We start from the raw sequence: 26,604 nt of genomic DNA, 5'->3' as shown, positions 1-26,604 counted from the left end.
TATAGGTATAGCTATATGTGCCTATGGTTTTTGAGTAGGTAAATAAACGCCGAGGATGGATTGGTTTTTTTCGGAGCCTTTACGCGCACAGCCCAAGTCCGTTATATCAACCAGTTATAAAAACTTGGCAGTTGCTGGCCATTTGGTAAAAACGAGTTGTACGAACATAAAAATTGACAAAAGCCTGCCTTCGAGCTTGACCAGAATTGATGACCTTTTCGAGTGTGCCATGTCCAGTCTGTCCTGTCCTCGTGCGTCCCGTATCCAGCCATTGGCTACACCCGTACCCGTGCGTTTCTTTTTTTCCCTCCTGCATTGTCCTGTTATTTGCATAACTAGTCTCGAGCCTATTGTGATTAAATTAAACAATCTTGTTATAAATCGAGGCGTTTATTGACTCGAATTTTGACTTCGACTCGATGATACTTTAAGGTGTCGTCGACATGTTTCACTGTTCATGTCCTATGATGGTGCTTTGCTCGATGCTCAGAGATCATATCGTTGCTTTTGTCGTTTTTCATCAGTTGAGTGTTCATTCAAGTTTACTGTGCATGAGTGTAGAAATTGTGTATGTTTTAAAATTTTATTAAAATTAGTTTCGAGCTCGCAAAATTTCAGTGTGTGTTTTCATTTGCGAGTTTTGAGTGCAAATAGGTATGAATTTTTAGATGCTTTCAGAGGTAATGTATGTTTTATATGTTTCAAAAGAAGATTTATTAAACCGTCCCTGAACTTTTTTTAAAAATTTTAAAAAATTCGTGATAGGAATGAATCAACATTTTTTCATAGTTTTTTTGGTAATATCGGATAAAGTTACTTGTAGTGGTGTAAAATCATTAATTTTTTAGTAATATGAAGCAGGGCTGTCATAAAAAAAAGAATCATGACTACCTAGTTGAAATGGGCAGAATGAAAATAACATTCGTACTTAACCACTATCGATGCAAAATCGACTACTTATCTGTCATGTTCGCTTTAAAATTTCAATATTTTAAAATTCATTATCAATTCTTAAAATTTACTTTTGGAATCTATTCCAATTTCCTCTTTCGCCTCCTCTTCTTGAATATTCTCCAAGATTATTTACAAAAGTGAATGCCAAAATTTACCACCTTAATTTCATTCAATTTATTTGATTTTTCTCAGCATATAATGAGACTTCTTCTATTAGAGCTACCTAATATCATTTGAGGAATTGAGGGAAGTTTTTTCTTAAAGAAGGGTATAATTCAGGAAGTTTTTGACTAAAATAAATGCTATACCTATAAATAGAAAAAGCACATATTTGAGACAAGTTACAATATTTTTTAAAAAGGAAAAAAAAATTCTCCAACATCTTCCCCATTTATCTAAAACATACGAGTTACCACATAAACCTAAATTTGATACGTCTCACATGTTCGAAATTTTTAGAGAAAAAAATTGTAATGCGAATTCAAATGGCGTTTCACATATGTAAATAAGTACCTAAAATCAAACCCATATTTTGAAAACGTTCTCATGCGCTTGGATTTTTAAATTTTTCGTAAGAAATTTGAGATTTAATATTTGTCTTACACCAGAATGGGTACGCAAATATCAAATCTTATAGTTATTTCAATAGAGTTATTCGATGAAAAACATACCTAGGTATAACGTTAAAAAACAAACAAGCAAAAAAACAACATGAATACATACGTATATGCATAAACTTGATAATTTTAAGCAGACCTGCAATGGAAGGATCAAGTAACCATTTCAAAGAAAAAACTGATGGACGTGAGGGAAATATTTTACACTTTAATGCAAATAGGTACTTAGTTAATGAGTTAATACATATAAAACAATAACAAAAAAAACGATACGCCACAAAATTACTTGATGCAACTCGATCCTGTATTCAAGTTACTCGCGGATTAAGTATATATATGTTTGATTTTTGTGGAATTTACAATTTAGTTAAAAATTTACTTTTGAACTCGCACTCTTGGAATTTCACGCTTGAATAAGTGCTAATTAAAGTTATATGTAAGTAGGTACCTACCGAAGTTCATTTTTGGCTCCTCCAGAGATATTTGAAATTTTAAGAAATTTTAAAACTTTTCAGGGGCTCCAAAAAAATTGGAATTACAATTGCTCTCCGATCGGGTGATGTCGAAAAAAAGCTCGTTATACTTGATGATGGAATTTTTTCACTGTTTCTGGATTTTATACAGATTTACCAATGAATTCACTTTTGAACTGGAAGTCGTGGAATTTTGTGGCAAACACCCAAAACATTCGAGAGAGTGTGTCATGAACATCCATCAAAATTAGCGCTGGAGTTCATTTTTGCCCTTTCCGGAGTGATTTTTAAGTTTCTGGAGAAGATTGAAGAAATCGCTGGAGCTCCCAGAATAGCCCAAAGCTAGTGTTGAATTGAAGAATTTATTTTCATTGGCTTATGTACTTTGCGCAAAAAATTTGTATTTCATGAAAAAGTTGAAAAATCGCCCTTGAAACAGCGTTTTTAAATTTTTTAAATCTTCAAAAATTCGCTTAAAATCCAAAAATGAACTTTAGCGCTTTAAATTTTGATTGCCGGTTTTAGAATATGCTCTTTCGATATAGCTTGGTTTTGTTGGTTCAAATCGGAGGAAAGAGCCACATGTTCAAGGAAGTTCACTTGTAAGAAAAAAAAGTGGCCATGAAACAAATTCATCTGGTTTACATTATTTGTTCAAATTAAATCTGATAATTTTTTCAAAAGAGCTAAAACCACAGTAAACATTTTAAAAAAGTCGTTCATCTTTTTTATAATTCTAACCACTAACCAATTTGAAGACCATTTTCGACATAGGTAAAAAGAAAAAGTGTGTTTTTTTGGAGGACCAAATTTTTTCAAAAAATACTCTAAAATTTCGAAATGTGCGATTGGCTAATTACCTAAAACTTTCAGAATCATACTTATTTCTTGTACATATTTCAATCAACCATTGCGTTCTGAGGGCCACGACTTTCGACATGAGTGGTGAAAAGAACAAATTTCGATCATTTTAAAACGAGTTTTTCGCAGGAATTGTCTCCCTTCAGAAAATAATATTTTCTCCACTTCTATTGAAATTGGTCCTCACAACTTCATATATTTAAATACGATTGACGTGAGGTTTTCACTTTTCTGGTACGTATACCAATCACAATACCTGGCATTGGCAATTCAATTTTTCATCAGTTTATGTACCTAATTTTTGTACAATTTTTGAAGATAAATCCCCTAAAAGACCCATAAATTTTCTAATTGGGTGCGTGCCAAGCAGAAATTTTTCTGAGGAACTGTTCTATGGGTTTTCATGCTTAAGTGAGAAGAGGTTTCTTTTCAGCTAATTCGTCACATTTTGAGAAAAAAAAGGTAATTTGTTCTGCTTATGCGAATATTTATGAAATTCATAATTTTTTTAATCCCGGATTCTAACACATCCAAATTTTAAGAACTCTTTGTGCAAACTCGTGCAAGTATGTATACACATCAATATACGTATATCGCACGTGTCTCTCGCACCCACCGCCTCTTCATAAACAGTTAAACACCTCTGCAACCGGTTATCCACATACTTGAAAAGGGTTACGAAATTAATACTTCGAAATTTTGCGCAAGTCATCCAGAATGAATGAAGAGATATGTACGGGGTTCGAATGAAAAAAAAAAAGAAATCACCTTAGTCACTATCGATTAATTTAATTCGTCGAATGAAAAGAAAAAAAAGGGGGCTTGTAAATCGTTCTTCAATTAGAATGAAATTTGCTACGTGTGATCACTACATGAAAAAGCAATCAAAGAGGATAATTCGAACTAAATTTGAAGAGGTATAGATCTATACTCATCTAAGTAGGTAGTAGGCAGAAGTCGAATCATTACCCATCTGTCGAGTCTGATACAATAATATCATCAACAAAACAAATTGCTCATACTCATAGGTAGATATCTATGTATATGTAAATACATATGTAGGTAAGTATAGTTACACTCGCACGTTGGCTAAAAAATAGGCATCTTTTTGTAGGTACCTACACAAAACTGCCTCTCGAGAAAATAACTTCTACATTATTGCAAGTATAACCTGGAGCTGAGAAGCAATTCTGGACATTTTAATCTCGAGTTCGGCCGCGCGTAGCTATAGTTGTAGGTACATATAAAACAAAATAATATATATTTGAAATATTAACAACGTCAAAATCTTTCACCAAATGCGAAGAACGAGGAGCAAAATACCTGGTACACTATATACATATAACGAGAATTAAAACTAACATGGAAAATAGCGAAAACTCAGTCCGGCGAGCAAGGGTATTTCTCTTTATATACCGGTGAGAATAATATCGTAGTATGAATTTAATCAAATATTTGCTCGAAGATACCTTACACGTAGTTATATGTAATGCAGCACACACACACACATCACACATAGAAACCGTATAATATAACACCACTCGGCACTCGCCTTCATCTAGCTCAACCTATATTCTCAAATAAACCAAATATTATCGAAGTAAACAACATTGTAACCGAGGTATTAGATTTTATTAATTAATCATATTCGTACCCGGTACTTTACAATTATCCCTGGTATCTTTCTGGCGAGAACAAGAGGCGATAAAACGCGACGAAAGAGGAAGGAGAAAAAAAGCACGCTAAGTCGAAAACCAATTTTCTTATTCGCTACGCTCCGCAGCCAGAGAATCTTTCACACCTGAGCTTTCCACACCTGTATACGATTAATCTCTTTCGAATCGTGTAGGTACCTTAACCTATCCCCTATCCTGTTTCTATAGTCTACAAACGTAGTTGTACCTAACCATCTATACAACATCTTCAAATGCGCGTATATGTATATTGTATAGGTACTTATCGTTATAGTGTGTGTGTATATAGGATAAGGATAAGCAGAATTCCATCCGGATAAGGATCTCAAATAAGACAAAATTAAAATTCCAAATGACAAGTGCGTGTCGTAAAACAACACTATTCGCAATACTAATGCTGGGCGCTAAAAATAATCGCCTTATTACATTCCATCTGCTCGGGTTTAATAACAAAGGAACTATATAATGACCGCGGACAATTTTATGACATTTTATAAGGATACTGAAGAACGAGAATGTAATTTGCCGTAAAGCAGATGTAAATGAAACCAACTCGCATTTTAGTGGTTTAGTTGATGAAATAGCGAGGCGAACGTTAAATATAATAATATGGAATCGCGTCGTATAATCTACGTACACATAGCCGCTCCTCTACACCATTGCATCTTCGTATTTTCTCGTGTGGACAGCGTGTCGAGTATCATCTAGCTGTAAAAGTGAAAGGGTAAGAAACCCCGTAACTTAAGTCATACACCACCGGAAGGAATTTCCCGTTGTATAACTATGTTTAACGGGCCAGCATATCTTACTATGCGAACATATTTCAAATGTCCGAACACGGAAACGTCGAACGTGTCTACGAATTTGTTTTCCAACTATACATATAAACGTAGGTAGGTACCTAACCTACTGTGTAAGAATAACAGCACGAACCTGCTGCTTCGAAAAAGCTCACAAGTGGCATAAGTCCACAGCAAAGTTGTCGAATGCAAATAGGGGTATTCAAAATTTAGGTAAGTAACTAGGTACTTTTGAAGAGATCTAACGTACCTACAGGGTGCCCAGAAATATCGAGCACCCCTGAAAAAGTTTTCTACTAAAATACTTTGGTTGGTCACAGTGAATGATAATAATGATAGCACATGATTGGTTGTTGGACTGGAAAGATAACATTCCACCAATCATATGCATCTATTTCACGTTGCCAACCTATATTTTTAATGAAAAACTTTCTTAGGGGTGCTCGATATTTCTGGGCACCCTGTATGTATGTATGTATGTATGTATGTATGTATGTATGTAGGTACCAACAAGTGTTGCGTTGTATTCTCGTGAAACTAAGACTCGTTGGTAAAATGAAATTTCCAAAATTCAATCGCCTGCTAGATGAGCGAATGTATGTAATGTACCCACGTAAAAAAGAATGGTGGGCGGATTGGTAATATTGATAATTAATAAGTATGGCATGCAGGGATGGAGGACAGAGTTATCAATTTGACAAGTTCCATTTATGTGCATAATATGAACAAACATTTTTCTTTTGAATATTTTTTTTTATTCTGGTTTTTATTTTTCTCATGTGATTTTTTATGGGTTTTGGTTTGCTCTGGTTATTGGTACAGTGTCAGTTTCTTAGGTTTGTTTTTAAATACTTTTTCTTCTGATTTGTTTATAGTTGTGGTCTGGCTAAACTTATGATTTTCTAAGAGCTTCGGTCCGTACCTACTCGTATTGTTCAGTTTTGTTCGGCTTTGTTCTTGAACAATGTCCTTTCCTGATTTTTTGGTTCTAGCTTTATTTAATATTATTTTTTGAGAGGTTTTAGTATGCTTTGTTCTGTTCTTGAAAAATTTCTTTCCTGATACCAAAACAAATTAGGTACCTACCTAACCTACCTACAACAAGCAAAACAAGAACCAAACAAATCAAAAAAGAAATTTTTCTGTTCATAAATAATTTCTTTTCTGATTTGTTTAGTTAGTTGATTCTTGTTTTGCTTTTATCATCATTTGCTGAAAGCTTTTGGTTTGTTTTGTTTGATCCTATTCTTGAAAGTTTTTCCCCCTGATTTTTCTGGTTCTATATAGTTTTTCTTATTTTGATTTGTTTTGTTCTGTGTTTTTGATTTGTTTACTTCTTATTTTGCTCGTTGCAATTTGTTTTTTCTGTTTTGTTCTTGAAGAATTTTTTTCTGATTTGTTTTTGTAGGAGAGGGTTTGTTCATTTGGATTATGCATAGTTTTGGTTCTTGGCGGATAAGATAGGCAAATTTGCTTCACAGCTGAATTTCAAAACTATCCATCGAATATGGTTCTTAGGGTCTGAAAAACTTGTGTTAAAAATTGGAGCACATTATTTTTTTCAAAGTTCTGTACATAGGTGGTAACAACACCTTAAAAAATTCAAGGTGACTAATTTTTTAAAAATATTATTTTCTTTTTTAGATCACTGGTTCACTCTTAACCCCTACAAAAGGGGTGAAATGGACTTTTCTGTTTCCTTTCTTAGCAGTTTTCTTGAAAATTTTTAACATTCTTTGAACATTGGTCAGATCTGGCGTGCGACCCACATTCATAAAAATCGGAATTTAATTTTTTCCCATCAAAATTGAGAATGATTTTGGCCTAGTTTAAATTTGATTTTCTGAGAGGTAGGTACTGATTGGCGATTTTTTGGTGTGCTTTCTCAATCGAGTTGAAGAAAATTTTAAAAATTAGGTGCATCAAAATTTAAATTATGAATGAGAATTAAAAAACGAAAAAAAAATTGAAAACGTATATTTGAAGACAATAGGGAAAAAATGATGATCGGCAGTATAGGTGCGAGCAAGTAACAAGGAAGTATCTACGTACGTAAGTATGTAGTACTACTCGAGGTTCAGGCAACCTGGCCTCATGATAAGTGAAAACTCTCCTCGCACATTCAACGCTTTTCCAAATTATAGCCAAACCTATTCTTAAGAGCATATCAAGTAGGTACTTATATTTATTTACTTCCTATAGGTAGGTAATTCAATAAAATTTCCAAAAAAATAGATCTAAAAATCAAAAACACTCGAGTCCTTAAAAAAATTACCGCAAAAAAATTAATCGCAACTTTAAAATCCGTGCGAAAGGGATAAAAAAGATCGCATTTTTTACGAACCCCTTCTAAGAAAAGTGAATTTCTAAGAACGAGATATAAGTTTTTGCTCACTTAGGCCATTTTGGCATATCCATAACACGCTGTAGATATGGCCAGACAAGACGTGTAGCATTCGAATGCAGAGAGAGTGTGTAAGTTTACATCTGAAATTCCGTATATTTAGTAACTTTTGGACAGCTGTCTCTGATGCATGGTCGTTCATGCCCATTCATGCGTTATTACGTTTTTGCCAGTAGCAACGGTTTATCGTAATTTTCCGGCTGTGCGACATTTTTCTGACAATGTTTTACATTTTTATATTTCCATATTTTTTTTCTCTATGCTCACTCGGTTCGGCGCTTAAGTTATTTTCGAATTGGTATACTGTTTTTATCGTTAAAAACCATCTCGTCTGTATAAGAGGCCTACGATGCGAAAAGAAAAAAAAAATCGTGCCGTACCTATGAAAAGAAGTACCTACCGAGTGTGAGAGGGTGAAAGAGAGAGAGAGAAAGGAGTAATTACGCGAGAGCGTTAATGACATTAGGTATTCGGTTAATTTTACCAATTCGGCTTGTATCTCGTTTACTTAATTGATTTCGAACCCTAAACGCGTCCGTTGAATGCCTCGCATAGGGCAGCAGCAAAAAGGGACACGGAAAAAACATGGCCTCTGACCATTCACATCCCCTACCAAGCAACACTATGAACTGACCCTTCGTAAAACTCCCTCGTGCATTTTCTGCGAACTATTCGCGATTTCAACATTTTAGTCCCTCCCACATGCGTTTTTTGCTTCTCTCCTTTTCATTTTATATACATTGTACAAACTCACCTTCCATTCAGCGATGAAACCTTTTGCTTGCTTGCTTTTTTTTTCTCGTCCAGCTTTCTCTCATCTGCATGGTATTTTTCTCTCTATGGGACTTACATTCGCGTAGTATATATGTATACCTAACCGTATAAAAAGTATATTAAAAGTTTCGATTTTTTCGCATAAGTAAGTATGTATTTGACCGCAAGCTCGTTTTTCACAAGCTCGAGATTCGCTACCTAAATTTTATACCAGAGAAAGGATTAAAGTCAGACGTCACTTGGATTAAGTATCTACAGTGAATTTTGCAACGTGTTGGAGTGAATTCGTCTTCACCACGATGTCTCTTGAGTCATCGTATGAGCTTGCTCATTGATTACTTACCAAAGATGCCGAAATATTTAATTACAAATTTTTCGCCTTCTATGTATATCGAGAACAGGCATAAGGTTCAAAATGTAATAACCAATTAAGCGCAAACCGCGTGTAAGCTTTTAGATGTGCAGCATCGCAATTCGCCGTCTCGCCTGAACAACGAGTATACAGAAAGGCTTTAAATACGACCGACGTGTTATTAGTAACTCGCGTCAACGCTTCTAGTCCTAAAGACTAATTTACATTTTACCCGAGTAACAGAATTTTTTTGTACTTTTTACCCCCTATCTACTGAGTACGCGAAGAGAAAGTATTTTAAACGAGCAGGATTAAATTTTCTCGTTCATTAAATTTTTTTGGTGTCTGATACACCTTTTTTTTTTGCTTCGAGAGGAAAAATTACGCTTAAAAAAATTGAATTATAAGTTAGACCTGTATAATTTTGATTCAGTTTCTCTCATTTTTATTCGGTTTCAACGCCCTTCGTAGTGTTTTAATTCATTTTGCGTTGAATTTATAACCTTTCGATTCTTTTTCTTGACCATTTTCACCGAATGGGCGATTGGCCATTACTTTTAACTTACTTAATCATAGAATTTTTTATATTAAAATTATTAAGAATAAAGCAACAAAAGAAAATCGTAAAAAAAATGATAGATACATAGATTGGTAGGTAGGTACCTACTTTATTTTTAAAAATATGTATAGCAATTTTTTCTGAATTTCTGGCAAAAAATTCAATTAAATTTTTCAAAAAAAAAATGCTCCAAAGAATTAAGTAGGTAAGTATAAGTAATGTGCCGAAAATTGTCATTTTTGTTTTCAAACTTTCGAAAAAATTTCAAAAAGTTAGTAGCTATGAAAACGAAGAGGAAATCAAATAAAAGACTTGAAGTAGGTAGATACCTACCCACTGGGATCAAATCAAATATTTTTGAATTTGAACCAAACGATCCCTAAACTACATATCTAATAATCAAATTACAGGTTTGTTTGTCCAGATGATCTATCAATCAATACCGTCATCTGGGGTAATTTCGGACACCCGGGGTAATTCCGGCCATTCCTGTTTTTCCAACTAATTCTTGCACTAGAGCTCCTACTGTTGGTGTTACGAACTTGCCACAGGTTGCAATCGAAAGAGGAGATCTTAAATAGTATATCTATGTGCTATGATGACCAAATCAATTTTATTTATATGTTCTATGGATCATGATGTTTTGATGTTCATATTTTGATAATTTAGATAATGGAAATAACTTTGTTTGGGAATATATTTTGAAAAAAGTTTTGGAATAAATGAAGGAGGTACAGTTGAACGCCCAATATTCTAGTAACTTTTAGCGAAAAAAACATCCCGATTAATTGACTTTTGCGATTTTTACGGCTATTCTTTATAAAAAAGTCATAGTAAGATTTTGTACATTTTTTTCCTTTTTTTCTTCTCAGCTCTTTCAATTTTGAAGATATCGAAAATGTGTAAAAACCATTTTGTAGGAAATTTAATTTCCTACAAAAAAGGTTCTTGGCATATTTTTGGTATCTTCAAAACTGGAGGAGAAGTATCAATTTCAAGAAAAAATGAAAAAATTTTCCTAAAAAAAAATGAAGTCAAGAATTCTTTGAATAGCGACAATAGCGTCCATGGGATTGAAGATAGGCAAAAAGTGATGATACCTTTTTATTGGAAATTAAATTTCCAGTAAGATGGTGGTATCATTTTTTCAATTATTCGAAAAAACAGTAAGGTGGCCGGAATTCCCCCGTTTTGAGGGGTAATTCCGGCCACTATTCAAATCAATGTCAGGAGCAGAGTAATTGAGGTGAGTAAAATGTAACAACGTCATTCATTAATAGGTGTTAGAAGTATCTTAAGTTTGAATTTTCAGCCCCCCTTCCCCAAAATTGCAGGGTCTGTGGAGAAAAAACCCCGAAAAGTGGCCGAAATTACCCCGTGTCACGGTACCTATTCATATAGCTATCGAAATTGAAAAAAAAAAACACAAAAAGTCGTTTCAAAAAAGTACCTCATTAGATGAAAAAATCTTAAAAGTTTTGCGTTGCTTCTTTCTTTATTTTGATTAGATATACCTAGCTATTTTCATATTGGCATATCGTTCCCATCCTCAGTCGGCTCCACTAAAAATTGACTTTCATTTGAACGATCGGTAAATTTTATTGAGTTTTATTTGAATACGTACATATACCTACCTAAATGAATCGTTTTCGAAAATTCGAATTTTCTATTTCTTGACGATAAGGCACTTTTAAATATGTACCTACTACCTACCTATTTAAAAATAGTTTACCTGATAGCAATTTAAAAGATTTTGATCATTTTTTCAGCATTGAGCATACTTGCGTAGGTAGTTTATTTTTAGGGTGAAAGTCTTCAAAAACTAAAATCTAATAAAATAGAAGATCGAACAAAAAATGAAATAGGTAGGTACATATACTATGTAGTTACTATACTAAAATGCGAAAATTGGAAGAATCGAGGAATTTATACGAGTAATGATCGAAATTAGAATTGAACCGAGAACCCCCCCTTCGGGTGAACGAATTTATTGAAATGAAAAAAAATGAGGCAGTACTCCGGTAGGTAACTACATTTAAAAAGAGGAATTCTCCATGTTTTAGCAAAACTTCACTCATAAAAGTTAAACAAAGGCATAAAGATGCCAAAGCGTTACAAAATCAAATTATTTTCTGAAATAGGTATACCTATTGAAAAAAATAGGTATTTTGATAGAATAAAAGTAACAAAAATACAGTTGAAAAAAGATAATAGACAATAGATCTAAGATATTTTATGGTAAGGTAAGCAGTAAGCATCACCTAAGTACTCGTACTTTAATTGAAAAATAATAATGACGTGGAATCTAAAAAATATACATATATGTATTCAATAGGGAGGAATGCTTGCTTATTTTTTCATTGTTGAAGTTCATAAAATATGAATCTGCTTATCACTGATCTTAAGATTTGAATTTTTCCCTTGAAGATGAACCTTATTTTTTTGTCAGTATAGGCCATTCCAATTTTAAGACTGTGAACTTTTTATTTGACTTCAAGAATTTATCTAATGCAGTTTCCTTTGATTTAAAAAAATACTAAAAAATATTACCTACTTTTTGTTTGATGTCTAAGAATTGTAGGTAGGTGCCTAAATAATAATTAATATTTTCTTTGAAAATGAAACAAATACCAATAACTCAAAAGTCAAGGATTGGTAATTTGATGACTTCTTTCGATTCGTTATTTTTTTGGAAGAATGAAGCACAATTGATTTTAAAAATTTGATGTGAAAGGTTGATATTTTTTGAAGTAAGTATAGGTACCTAACTAAATTTTTACACGACGTTCGACACTTTTCTAATTTTTTTCCAGACTCTCCAACCTTTTTCTAAACCTGCACTCTCTCACACCACTTAGAAAAAACTCAACATAAACACATCTCAACTTTTCCCAAATCGATAAAGGGTGGCCTATAGGTACCTCAAAAACTAGCCGAAATCTCGCCCAAACCAGTAAAGTGAAATTTTCCAAATATAACTCTCGTCGCGAACAATAATCGTAAATTATTAAAACAATCAAAGTTTCTAAATTAATAAACGAAAGGGAAACCTATAGCGAATTGTTTTCGTAAATTTACTCGAACGGTAACTGGACTATTCGGGAAATCAATTATTGGAGCTTCATTAAAGCGGCGAGAACAATCTACAGTTTGTTCATTATACTTACGTAGGTTCTACTGTTGGCTTATTTCTCGAAACCTACGTTTATTCCGATAAACGGTGGAGTTATTTAAAAATAGACCGCTTTGTACCTACGCAGACATATTCTAATTAAATAATACACAGCGGTTGAATTTAAGTAAGAAGCAGTCATTTCTCCCTTGTACTTTTGTACTTCCCCCTCGCCGAGATAATTCCTGGAAAATGATTAAATTTTAGCTGAAATTTTTGTAATTCCCCTCACCCTCTACACTTTTATTTTTTCATTTCTTTTGAAAAATGTGATCGGGCTGGAGCTCTTTGCGACTCGATTACATAAACTAAAAATACCTAACTATACCCATTTTTATACGAATTTATTTCCAAAATTGGACGACAATACTTCATCAATGGATCAAGAAAAGGAAAAATACAGCACGAAAAACAATAGACCTGGTAAGAAAGAAAATATGCGAGGAAAAAAATCAACCTATAATGTGAAACGTAGGTAGGTAATAATTTTGAAACCGACGAGGAATAATTTGATTCTCGCGTCGATGGTCAGTAATAATTAAAATCATTAGTATACGGCTTGATTTTAGGGGGTGTCTGCGTGTAACTCGTTTCGAGTAACATTTCAAGTCACATTAAAATTATCTCAGACTAACGAAGTAAATTTATGCATCGACGAGCACTTATAATGAACGGTTGTCAATGCGCTTTTGTCAGATTTTTTTGCTCTCCAGTTTTACACGGTTATCTCGGAGTGATTTTTGCATTTAGTTTTTATAAATTTAATTTCATCAAAGACACGGGCGCGCCGGCGAAATCGATGCATTCTCATTAAAACCGCGTCGTCGTCGTCATCGAGGAAAAAAAATCTGGTCAATTGAAAACAACCGAAGCGAAACTCGCTGTGTACAAGTTTGATAAAAAGCTCGGAATTTCGCGATTGTCTCAGCTGGTTTGGCGTAAGCTGTAAATGGCAATTGACAGTACTACGAATACATTAATTACGACCCTTTTTACCCTACACAGTCTGGTATAATCTTGGAGAAATTTCTCCCTTTTCTACGGCCTCGGTACAGTCTTAAAGGTCTAACCAAACAAGGCCATCCATCGTCCGCCATACGTTTAGAAGAAGTTTCCGGCAGTAACGTTTAAGTTGGCTGCCGCCACCGCCACCGGCCCCCGTAGCCGCCCAAAATGTGGGGAATATGGACCCAGGGCTTTTTGGGTATATTTTGTAGCGTTGTATTTCACAGCAGAAAGACGACGACGACTACGACGACGACGTTACACTTGCCAACAACTATCATAATTTATATTCGCTATTTACGTTTGTTTTGCTTTCCCTGCTGTCGTCCTGCCTACCCCCCCTCCTCCCCCATGTCTCTTGTACGTTTTCAAATGTCACTAAGCACCATTCATTTTATTTTCCAGATCTTTTACGTGTAACTGTAATAGGCTCTTCCTTGTTTTTCTCGCTTTCACTTCATTATTTTTGAGGTCTCCAACGAATCAATCCACACTGTCCTACACGTTGAACGAGAATTAAACTGAAAGTTCACCTTATGATCTATAAACATGAAATATTCACGTATCAAACTCCTAACTCACCCGTCACCCCCTTGTTATAAGTTATTGGGGAAGAAAATAATAAGTCTTTTAATCTGATTAATTACATCTTCAGTGTTTATCATTCTTTAAACATGACGTTATTACTCGATTTGGTTTTGGTAGCCTAAATTCGCCGAAACTGTGCAACATGTCTCCGTCTTACAGAAATCAAAAGTCCGCGATTTTTTCTTATTTAATAAATTGGACCATTAATAGCCTAAGACCATTTCACGAATAACTTACTTCTTGAAGAACTAGATAAAGATGACGAAGTGTAACTCCATTGAGAACCGCCACAAGCACGCACAACCACCAAACACTTCAAATAATCACACTTTAGATACATAACAGTAACAAATTCTCAATCGTACTCGTTCAAGGTTCAAGGTATAAACTGATATGCAATAGGAGTGAAAAAAGGTTCCAGCATCGAGTATACTAACCTTTCTAACCTAACCCATATTACAAAAAATTATACAATACCCCGCTTCCTTAAACATTGGCGGGATAAAGGATTAAAAATTACCCTTTCTATGGTTCACATGACACAAAACAGCCAACCAGTACCTCTTTACGGATATTTTTCGTATTCAGTCTATATCTTACTACCTGCCTGTACTAAAACCGGAAGCATTTGAATAGAAAAAGCCTACGGATACATTCTAACCTTATGAGGAGCGTGGTAAGAGGGTGAGAGGTGAGGAATAGCATTAACTATGCGGATGTGTTAAAACACCCCATATATACCTGAATTATAATTTATACAATTACGCAACTCGTGAATTTCATTTCGAATCTATCCATCAATAGATTCGATTGGAAAATTTATCAATTGGGTAATGTGAAAATGAATACTTACCTACTCGAGAATAAAGAGATTTACCTAATAGTGTCTTCTAGTTTTTAATTTTCGACATGAATGATAAATATGTACCTACCAATCGATGATCACGATTTGTAACTAGATTATATTTTTCAATAACATAGATACTTATATTACGACAAAGGTTCATCCAAAATAGGTACATTATTTTAAAAATTTAAAAAAAAAAAGAAAGAGAAAGGAAAAAATAATTGAACTCGTTTTTAAAAGAAAAGGCCCACTTTTAAAATCAAACAGTCTATGTAGGTACCTAAATATGATAAAAATTCTCGTGATTGAAAAATTACAAGAAATGCCACAAAAATTTGGATAAAAATTACGGAATATTCGATAAAAGAGGGCAAAGAAGGCAATCAGCACAGGGCCCTGATTTTCTGAAGTGGTTCGAGAGATGAAAGATCTGAGATAAGGCTGAGTCAATCGTAAAATTAATTATGCTCAGATTTAAATAACATTGATAAACAATTTATCAAAACATTTTGTAATTTTTTAAACAATTGAGGGTCTGCTTTGAAAATTTACCAATGTCAAAATTTGAAATGAAAAATCGATTCCGACTGTTTTTCAAAGTAAATTTGTCCAGAACAATGATGGTAACACTGCTTTTTCAAAAAATCTTATTTTGATTATTTGATTAAAATGCGTATTTAGATTGTATTTGCTACAACAACAAAATCATAGTTACCCAGCCAACGATGCTATATTTAGGAAAAATTCTAAAACATGCGAGCAATTTTTTCGCATTTTCTAAACGTCGACCCGATTTTGTGAATAATCCTACAGTTATAAAACCAAGTTTTCACCATCAAATTTGATCAAATTCGCTATCGTAGCCTTCTGTAAAATTTGATTTTTTTGACATTTGTGAGTTTTAAACAAACCTCTCATTGAATGACGAAGTAGCTCACTTTAAAAATTCATTGAGAGCCCTTCTGGACTTGGACATTTCTTTAATAGTACAGAAATAACTGTCCAAAAAAAGTAGGTACCTACTACCTACATTTAAAAAATCAAATGACCCGTTACTACACGTGGTAAAGCGTGTATGTATGAAGGAAAGAGGATAACCAAAATATTAGGCGTTGAAGTTCTTTTGTCGGTTTGATGTGAATTTCTGAAAATCTAAAAAAAATCAAAAAATTTGATGATTTATAGATATTGATATATTTTTTAAACAAAATGAACCAGAGTGAATAATTTTCATTTCAACCCCTACCTTTCTCCCCCGATTCGAAAACAACCAGTTTCACATCATTCTTAAGCATCCAGCGAGTTTTCAAAATTTTTTTCAGAAATTTCAAATTGTTTGGAAGGGACAAAAATGAACTTTTGCGCCTATAAATTGGTTTGTGCTTATTGTACCCTCCTCTATACCATTTCAGATCCTTATACGTACAGCAAAATTTTAAATATGATAGTTTATACGTTTATTCTTAACCAGTATGTAGTTCCAAAAATTTTGAAGAATTCGCTGAGCTTGAAAATTTGAAAGTTGCAGTTGTCTACGAAAACTGGTTTCAGTTTCGATATCAACTTCAAGCTTGACATCAAATTGGGTCTGGACAGGAGGAGATGGAGGGGATGATGTATGAACTTTTGAAATAAATTGATGCATCGGAAAGTCAAGTTTCAAGGATATCACGACTTTCGATTTTCAGTGCTTAAAATGATTCTGGTCTTGAATTTGGTATATGGGTCCAAATTTTGAACAATCATCACAGCTACCCGGGGGGGGGGGGGTGTACAATGTACATTCACAAATTATCAAGACATGTTGGGTACCTAAACAAATATCAAAGTGCAGTGCCTACGTAAGATTTCACAGAGTTTCAAAATTCTCATCCGAGTGAAAAATTAATCATTTCCAAGGACGAGATTTTGCCCGAATCTTTTCGTTTTCACGATGGCCTCATCGTCGTGCCGGGGTTGTAGACGGTGCATTTTATTGCGTTGACGAGCGTACCCAACAATTCCCAGCAGGAAGTTGGTGACTTGACGGCAGACTGTCCACATGTTGAAATGGATACATTGTTTGGGAATTACGCTATGTCGTGGATGGTGTATAAAAGGGGTCAAATATGAGCGTGATGGAGGTTACGTATAGGCTTCCATTCGTGCCACACTATGTAGATGTACTGCACAGGGTATACTTATAGTTGCTAAAAGCGCGGTTAATAAATTCGCACACCGTCGCCACCACTTTATACTATGTGTATAGTGTAATACTTAAGTCGTATGATATTCTACCGCGTTTAAGGAATTATTCAAATTTAGTTATACTAAGTTCTGTGCACCGATAAAAGTAATGGCGCCCATAAAAAAAGCTTATTCGGATAACGAATATTTGGCATGCTCTGCAAGTCCAATACGAATGCGATATTTTCTTTATGGAGCCGGTATATACGTTATACCGTATTAAAAAGATACGACGGCGAAACTACGTCGAATAATAGAAATTGAAGATAGAAAATGACTTTCCGGATTGTAAAAAGTAGCGAAGAGGAAACGGATAAAGTGAATAATTGTATAATGGAAAAAAAGTACCATCCAATGGTTGCGGATACGGTGGGTCCGTTTTTTCCAATGATCTCACTCCCAAACGGTAGAAAAGCCGAGCAAAACTTGGTCCGCTAACTCAGCGTTTCTAAAGCTATCCAATTTACTTCGGATCAAAAAGTAGCAACGATGTATAATACCGGAGAAAAGAATATAGAAATATATGGGCCAGTCTATACGAGTGGGTTGCAAAATGTGCGACTTATACTCATTTTTTTCTGCTCTTCGAATTTCCTCCTATTCGTTTTATCTCGTTTTTTTCCCAGCACGCAGACGAGACTCGCGACGAAAAAAAAAAGTATTTTCTAGGCTCCGATTAAAAACGCATTCAGCCACAATTTTCTCATTGTTAGTTTTTGATAACTCTATATCTCGCATCAGTACAACTTCCTGATTGGAAATTCGCGATCCTTTTAAACTGATGTACGAGTATTGTACTTTTCATACTTGGATTTAAATTCAACAACAAATTTGAGAACAAACTTTTTCATACCGGTGACGCCGAAAATCATAAATTTTCTCAGTGTTTATCTCCAACTTTTTTTTTCTGCAGCGATGAAGGAATGTCTTTTTACGATGTTTTTTTTTTACTACTTATTACTATAGGTATTATCATTTTGAATTTTTTCTATGAATGAACTATATGGATTCAGTTAGCCCTGGAAAACCAAGTATTATACCGATGTTGATTGCAAATTTTTCTTGAAGGATGTTGAGTTAATCATGAAAAAGTAGATAATAATGCAGTGATTTTTGAACAAGTAGGTGAGAGTTGATCTTTGAAAAAAATGTCGAATTATCAATTTCGAATTCTAAGGATTTCTTTACTTCAAGGTGAAAATTTAGCAGGGTAAGTGTGTAAGTTGTGCACAATCCGTTCATCGAATTTGTTAGAGCTAGGTATATTGAAAGTCATCCAAGTCACGAGATTTGAGAAATCATTCGTAAAGAGGAAAATTTCGATGGCATATGAATTAGAATCACAAGTTGGTTCTCAAACAAAATAATAACCTGAATGGTTCCATTCTTAATTTTGAACTCAAAACAAGTGCAAAAATCTTCACTTTAGGTATGTAGATTGGGTAGGTACCCATTATCATGAATTGGTCATCATTGTAATATTATGTAAGTAAGTACATATTATAAAATTCAATATATTTGACGTGCCCGTCTATTTTAAAGAATAATAAACCAAAATTACACGATCGTGTGAACATGATTTTTCACGACTCCATCTTTGATATTTTCAAAAAGATGGTCGTTCGAATATTGAATTTTAATAACCACTGTATCTATAGCACGTAATATAACGTCTATTTTATACGTGTATATACGCTTGTCCCTTCTTGGTTTTTTCTTCTTCTGCTCCATACTCGGTACTTTGTATATACGTCTAGGCGAAATTTTCCAATAAGTAGAGGACCGAGGCCGAGGAGGACGAGGGACTTGAAAGAGTGAAAAATATATAGCCCCGATCTCTCGCGCGTACATCGACGTTGGCGCCTATTCGTCCGGATAAATAAGCGAAGGTTCTTTTCACCCTCGAGATAACCGTTTATGCACGGGAAATATTATAAAAATATTTAGTTGACCGAAAAATTGAATATTTTTCTTTATTTTTCGAGTGGAAATACGAATGGCGAAGAAAATGGGAAAATTCTTGGCTGTTTTCGCGCTGAATTACCTTCATCATTCGCTTGCGATTGCGGTTGCCTCGTGCCATGCACGTATATGGTGTGCACTATGTGTATTAAATTAGTCGTATATTTTTTTTTCTTGCGTATCCTGCCTTGGTGGAATTTTCTCACGACGAGACGTACTGAATCGTGTGTGGAAAATATGTTTTGACTTAACTTCCTTGTATATACCTAATAAGGGTGGGTATTTTTTGCTGAGAAATCATGCGGATTGAAATGAAATGTTTGTAAGTTGTAAGGAATCATTTGGCAGTCACATTAGAAACTGAGGAGTTCGAAAGAGGAGCGAGGACTCAGAGGCGAGGTTTTAAATGGATATCATTTTCGCTTTCCTTCAGAGGATCGAAAACTTGTAAGCTCTGAAACTATAACCATTTCCCAATTGACAATTTTCATAATATTCAAGTCAAATACTTATTCGTAGGTGAGTCCAAATGAATCTATGGTAGGTAAGCAAAAATTGTATGTCAATTCTCAACTTTTTGCAAAATCCATCATTAATTTTCACGCTGGTAAAATAGCAATGATTGAATAATTTTCAGGACATTTCAAATAAAATTAGGTTAATTGACGTTAAATTATTGCAGTTAAGCTGAATGTATGAAATGTGACAGAGTAGAAGAGTCTTATGTGTTGTGTAAGTATAATATAAACCGTTTAAAATCGTATTTGAGTTGAAGGGAAAATGCTGCACCCTTCACCTTTACTGTGACAGCAAAGGCAACGCTGTTACTCGGGTCATTATGAAGGACTATCAACATTCATCTGATATGCGCCGTTGACAGACTAACTCGTTGATTTTCTCTGTCGTGTCTCTCTTTCATTTACATCTGATAATTTTGTTAACTCTGTACAATCAACTTCCAACAGTACCTACTGCGGCTGTAAGGTGTATAGTGCCACTTTGTTATATAGGTAGTTTACGTTTTAACGCCTTTTCTACAAGGTGGAAATATTGTGTATTATTCGAATGGATCTTTACAAATTATTTACTAGGTACCTACCTAAATACGTACCTATTTATTTTGTGAAATTGAGCTGGCCAGATGAACGACTAATTTTTGCAAAAGTGGATGGCATGAAAAATTGTTGGAATGAGAAGCACTCAAGGAGTTATAGTGAAAATTATTTTGAAGGATATGAGTCATGCACGCTAATATACGATCATCTCTTAATCACAATTCATTCATCTTAAGAATTTAGACAGAAATAGAATACAGCGACGTACATATTTATGAACAGGCAGGCGGTAGGTATGCAATTCAGCTGGTCCAGGGTGGCAGATTTCAGGGACGGAAATTTTTTATCTCAACTTGAAAATAAATCTTTCATTTTGTAATAAAAAAAATATTTGTGACCATCATCAACTTCAATTTTCCAATCCATTTACATTTCTCATTTTTTTTTCAAAAATTGACTGTTAAAAAAATGTACATCTACCTAATTTGAACTGGCATCGACAAGAACAAATTTTGGATAATCGTTTCAACACTAAGGGGACGCGGGACGGATCAAAATAGATAAAATGATCAATCTACATTTTTAGGGTAAACTAAAATTTTATTTAGAGAATTTTGAAAGCAGTTCTCCGAAACAATAATCCTGAAATTCTCTGTACGCTCCGTGGCTTTTCAAACCTGCCCTCATTTCGTTTGAAGGGTCGAAAATGGAATGTAAAATCAATCATTGGCTTTTTTTACCCTGACTGGATCAAATTTTGATATTCTTCGTTACCAAGCCGAATTGGAATTTTCAAAAACTGACGAAATAAAAATTGAAATTCAATCTCAGAAATTTAGCATTGCAATGTTTTTTAAATCCCATTCCTCAATTTTTTAAAGAGTTGCTTGTGAATAAAAAATAATTTACCGGTAAATTCTAAATTGGGAGGGAAGCAGTAATTGGATCTGAACAAGATCATCAAAAAACGTTTTCAATTAATATCTGTGCTTTTTTCTCAAAGTTTCCTATCCATTAAAATTTAAAAACGAGAGAAAGTAGTTATGTAGTTAAAAAATTGATGTCGATGATCTTGTCGTGTTAGAATCAGTATTTTTTTATCCCTCCTCTATTAAATTTTTTTCTTAAAAATCTAATGAACAGACGAGGAGTTTACCTACTTTTTGGCTTTTAAACTTAATTTTTTTGTTTAGAAATTTCCATCTTGATTTTGAAAAAAAAAAAAGAAGACAAGCCCGAGCAAAGCGAAGCTTTGTTCTTTAAGCCTGCTTCTCATGGAACTTCTGAGAATGTGCTTTTTGGACGTTTTTGAAACTCAGTTTTTTAAGAATGAATTAGGACTGTTTGTTGATTTTTAAAACGCTAAAAGTCCTCTTTCGTTAGATAACTGATTACGGAATCTAGAAGACGGTTTCAGAAGCACATCAAGGATTGCTTCATAATCGTCGAGAAGCAGCGTCAATACGAATAAAGCTGTAGACTACATATGTTCAATTCAGGAGTAGGTACCTACTTACAATTAGGTATGTACTTACTGGGGCAGCATTGTGTTTCCAAAGATTCTAATTCTTTTTAAACAAGTATGCATTAGTTTGAACCTTGATGTGCATACGTTATATATCCACTTATAGGTACCTAGGTACATAGATATATCATAAGCAAGTTTTTCAGTTACATACTTTGGTACACTTACGGAATAGAGTAAATTGCATATTTAAGATCACGTATACAAAAAGAATATGTATAGGTATGTAGATGTACTATAGGTAAGTGTAAGAATAGTATCAGACAGGAATATCACTCACACATGCAAAAGTAGTAGTACAGGTATCTTGTTAAAAACTGCGTTTAAGGGCTTGTAAATGGTCTTTGAAAGAGAAAGCATTGCGACAATACTCTTGATATTTAAACGAGTCGAAATAAAATTACAATTTCGTACGTGCAATTTGAAAAGCTTCATTTGCCTTCGCGACGGAGAAATACGATCGTACGTATAATTAAAAAGTTGTAGGTAGGTATTTGAAACCCCCCAGACAGTTGCGAATGTTGCTCGTATAGTTTCAATGACCTGCTCATTCTATCGTCGAATTTGCTCTTTTTCCAAGAATACGAGTATATTAAAAACGAATTAAAACTCGTATACGAAAGTAGAGTTAATTAGAATCATAGGAATCTATACAATGAATGCGCGTTTAGATAAATACATCGAACATCATAATGGATATAGGTAGATATACATAAGGTACGTAGGTAGAACGTACTGCGAATGGAAAAATATGATGAAAAAATGCTGACATTTCGTACACACTGAGGATCCAGAGGCAAAATAGAGAAAGAGTAAGGCAAAAAAAAAAGGAGTATATTCCACATCTCAAATATCCACCGAACATAGTCTCTTTGTGCTCGTATTCTAAACAAACAACCCTACTCTATTCGTACAGCATTTGAATAAAAAACATCTTTGCCTGGATTATTTGACGTATTAAGCTTAAAGATCATCTTTACCAAATAGGCAGCAATGAAATATGATACGAGTTTGAGACAGAAATGCTGCTTGGTCACCGTCTTTTATCGTACAACCGAAAGCAAATACCACCCCCGCGTTTAATCCTCCCCTTTTCAACTCTTTCCGTCGGATATTTCCCTTATTGTTCGTTTCTTCGTTTTCCTGCCGTAGGGGCCATAAAACCACTGTCGTTACTTGTCTTGTGGTGGCCTTTTCTTGTAATACGTTTTAACAAAAGTTCTCTCCCGTCTACCTCGACCAATCCATCGCAAGCTCCAGTCACCGCTTTTCTGTACTCTTTCACTGTGCCTCGACCAAGTTTTTTTTCCCTCCTTTTCCTTTCTGTTCTCAGTCGTGCTGCTGTGTGCTGCAGCGAAATTTTCTATACTTTCTTCTCATATCAAACATTATACTATACAAGAAGAATTAAGAAATCGAATGGCGCCGTTAGCTATACACGCGATACCAGTATAATGCTTATATATACTCTAAAAAGCAGCTTCGATTTCGATTTCGTTTTTAATATCGCCAACTGGGCCGCGTTACGCGTTCTTTTTTTTTCTCCTTCGTTGCCTGTTGTGAGAGAAATTTATTATTTTTACGAGCCTTAGGTATGCCACCGCGTGTACTGTGTGATATTGAACTACATATTGAAACATCGATCCAAGGGTATGATTTAGGGATGAAAAAAGGCAAAAATAGCAAAAAATAGCAAAAAAATTCCCAGAGTAAAGTGTAACCTAATGATCGACTTGACATTGATAACAATATAAAAGGCGGTTTGTTTCCGTAAAATCGGTTTTTACGCGTCAACAGGGTTACAAAAAATCACTTAAAAGTGAAAAAGATACTTTGCCGTGTAAATACCAAGGGAAATATTGCGTTACAGGGGTGATGTAATTATTATTACGCATTCGCGAGGTTTTTTTTCCCTATAAAAATATCGTTTTTTTGAAGGGAAATTATACAATTGACTGGATAAAAGAGCCGATCGGCGGTGAAGTGTGTTTGTTGTATAGAATTACCTAATTTTTATAAATCTGTTTTTTCTTCTCCCTGCCTGTCACCTTCATGGTGAGATAAATGTTCAGGTGCAGTATTATTACCTGAGTATTTATTGAATGCGTGTGTTATCGTTGTGATGTGGATAAGTAAATACATACAAATAAATGACGTTTGGGTCTGCGATGCTTGTGTTGGTGTCAGTGGGCGGGCTTGTTTGTGTAGTGGTTGATTTTGTGATCGTTTCTCGAGTTCCATGCATTTACCTACTCAATCGAGATAAAAATCAGTTCAACTTGGTTATTATGATTGAATTAGGTAAGTACATATGTGCCCCCTATTCAGGTGTGAGATAAAGAAGAAGGTAATTATTTTGATTAGGCACGTATTTCAATCAATTCGTACACAAGTATGAAGGTGAAATATAGGGCGCCCAAAAAGTACGAGTAGTACAGGTTCAAAAAACGGTCCGTTATACCGCTGTCTTTTTTTGAATAAGTAGGTATAATAATAAAAACATTAATCGTCAAAATTGATCAAAATTTTCATTTTGGCTCTTTTCAAATGAATCGGTGAGAACAGAAAGGGACCAAGTCACAATTTCGGAAATTTTTTTTTCACGGATATGTGGGTTTTGAAATACAGCGGATCGACTGGTGATATCAGATTTTCGCAAAACTGCAGGGAAAGTGGTATTTGGGCGCAGAAAAAGGGTGGGTCTGCATTGATGACCTTTTTGTCGAGCAATTTCAAGAGCAATGTTGGTGATTGAGTGCAGAAAGGGTCTAAGTCCCATTTGTTTAGGCAGCAACAGCGCCGGCGCACGTGAATATTTTTTTTCGAAACACGTGCTAAAAATTGTGTCTTGGGGTTCTCTTTCAATGACCTTAATAAGCAAGTTTACCAAAAATTTTAAATTTTTGAATAAATCAGTTTTTTGTTATTCCTGAAAAATGCGAAAATGGACTTAGCCCCTTTCTGTTCTCACCACCGATTCAAATATAGACTTTTTTGAAACATACTGAGAAATTTTGCTATTCCATTTTTCACTGTAACAGCCCCCTCCCTTTCAAAAAATAAGATTTTTGTTTTCCACAAAAAGATGTTGCATTCAGAAATTATTCAATCAATTTGAAATGGTTTTTTTAAAATTTCCAATGTTTTTCACAATCAATGGGCGCAAATTTTTGAAAAAGTTGGTTCGGAAAGCAAAAAACTGTCATTTTTATTAAAGTGTTGTGTTTTTTCATGCATAATTTTTTTTTAAAGTCACCACTTTTTGGAACTGCACAATTTTTTTCAAATTACACAACATGTCATAAAATCACTGGAGAAAAATATGGATGTATTGGAATCATCTTGCCAACGTGTATCCTTCCTGACTGTACGTACCGAAGTTCACCTGGACAAAAATTAGAGCTTTTTTTTGGAAAATTTTTAGGCGGTTTTGGAATCACTCAAAACGGCTTGAAACTGCTTCCAGTCAATTTGATGGTTAAAAAATTGGATGCATATCGAACTTCAAATCAAGATTTTCTCGATTTTTTCATTTCCATACCTACCTACCTCGTTGGATTTTTTTGAAACAGAATAGAAAGGTCAAGCATATAAAAAATTTGAAAGTAATGATCTTGATCACCCTAACTTGTACCTTCTTATTTCATTCAAAACAGGGAGAAAAATTCGTCATAATTTCCGAATTAGATGGCATTATGGCGTGATGCATGCCACGGTGCACATTGCACCGCACACGACAAACGTAAAAGTGAATAATCAAGTACACTAGGTATGTAGTTCATCTAATGGAGAAAACTTGAACTATGAACTAACCAGATTATCATTTTAAAAAGGGTGAGGATGCTGTTCAGGTTAAAAGATCATTTCGAACAGGTTTATCATTAAAAGTAGTTCAACCTGGGTAGGTACCTGTGTAATATTATGACAACTACTCGGTGGACATATTGAACCTGCTAAATCCTAACGAGGTAGGTACTTACTATAAATAGAAGAAGAGAGATACGAAGAGGGAGAAAGAGAGAGAGAGAGGGGGAAAAAACACGACGTCGTACATTTCTTATACGCGCGTAGGTACGAAACGCCATTAGCTATGCGACGCTGAAATAGGAGAAGGATTTGGAAAATTGAATCCTTAGTCGGCCAGAAATATTCATTTTGATTCGACTCGCCACATTTTAATAAGGATAAGTTACCTGGCTTTTTGATCCGTAAGAGACGTAACAAGGGTAGGTGTGCGGTTCCCCGAAGGGCCGACTGAAATTCTCTGATACCGGGTCTTACATCCTTTGCTCGTCGTACCGTCTAAATCACTGGCTTAAGGCTACACGGCTACGTCCTTCAGTATCAATCATTCACCTTATAACATCTTGCTAGGTTAGGGGATAGTTTAAGTAGCTTTAAAGCTACAACTAACACCGCCACTTAATACCATTTCCGAGCTTGTTATTTTATTTCGATTATTCTCTAGTTTATATTCAGATTTTTGTCATTCGCTCGACTTTCGCCGCCGGATACCTGGGTTTAATATAACGCGGTTTGTTTTTTTCCTTCAACCACTCCGTATTTACAGGTAAATATACCTAACTATACGTATAAGTATGTATAGGTATCTCTAACTATGTAGGTATCTATAGATGTACATAGGTATTGATTCAAGGTTGTACTTTTGGAATTTTCATCATGTGACGGAATTTGCTTCATTTTTTTTGGACACGTGTTTTGAATTTAATCAAAAG

The 26,604-nt window shown here is 34.5% G+C and overlaps 1 long non-coding RNA gene across 1 annotated transcript in view; it reads right to left on the bottom strand.

The window, feature by feature from the left end:
* Positions 1–14,674, bottom strand: part of LOC135842264 (uncharacterized) — an 84,053-nt gene extending 69,379 nt beyond the window's left edge. Inside the window, exon 1 of the long non-coding RNA XR_010558100.1 lies at positions 14,491–14,674. This is a non-coding gene — a long non-coding RNA (uncharacterized LOC135842264). The remainder of the gene's footprint in view (positions 1–14,490) is intronic.
* Between the last annotated feature and the right edge of the window lie 11,930 nt (positions 14,675–26,604).

The sequence above is a fragment of the Planococcus citri genome, chromosome 1, assembly GCF_950023065.1.
Source record: "Planococcus citri chromosome 1, ihPlaCitr1.1, whole genome shotgun sequence".
In the NCBI taxonomy this organism is placed as follows: domain Eukaryota; kingdom Metazoa; phylum Arthropoda; class Insecta; order Hemiptera; family Pseudococcidae; genus Planococcus; species Planococcus citri.
Note: the sequence above shows the minus strand (reverse complement) of the source record. Positions and strands in the feature narration are given on the sequence as shown.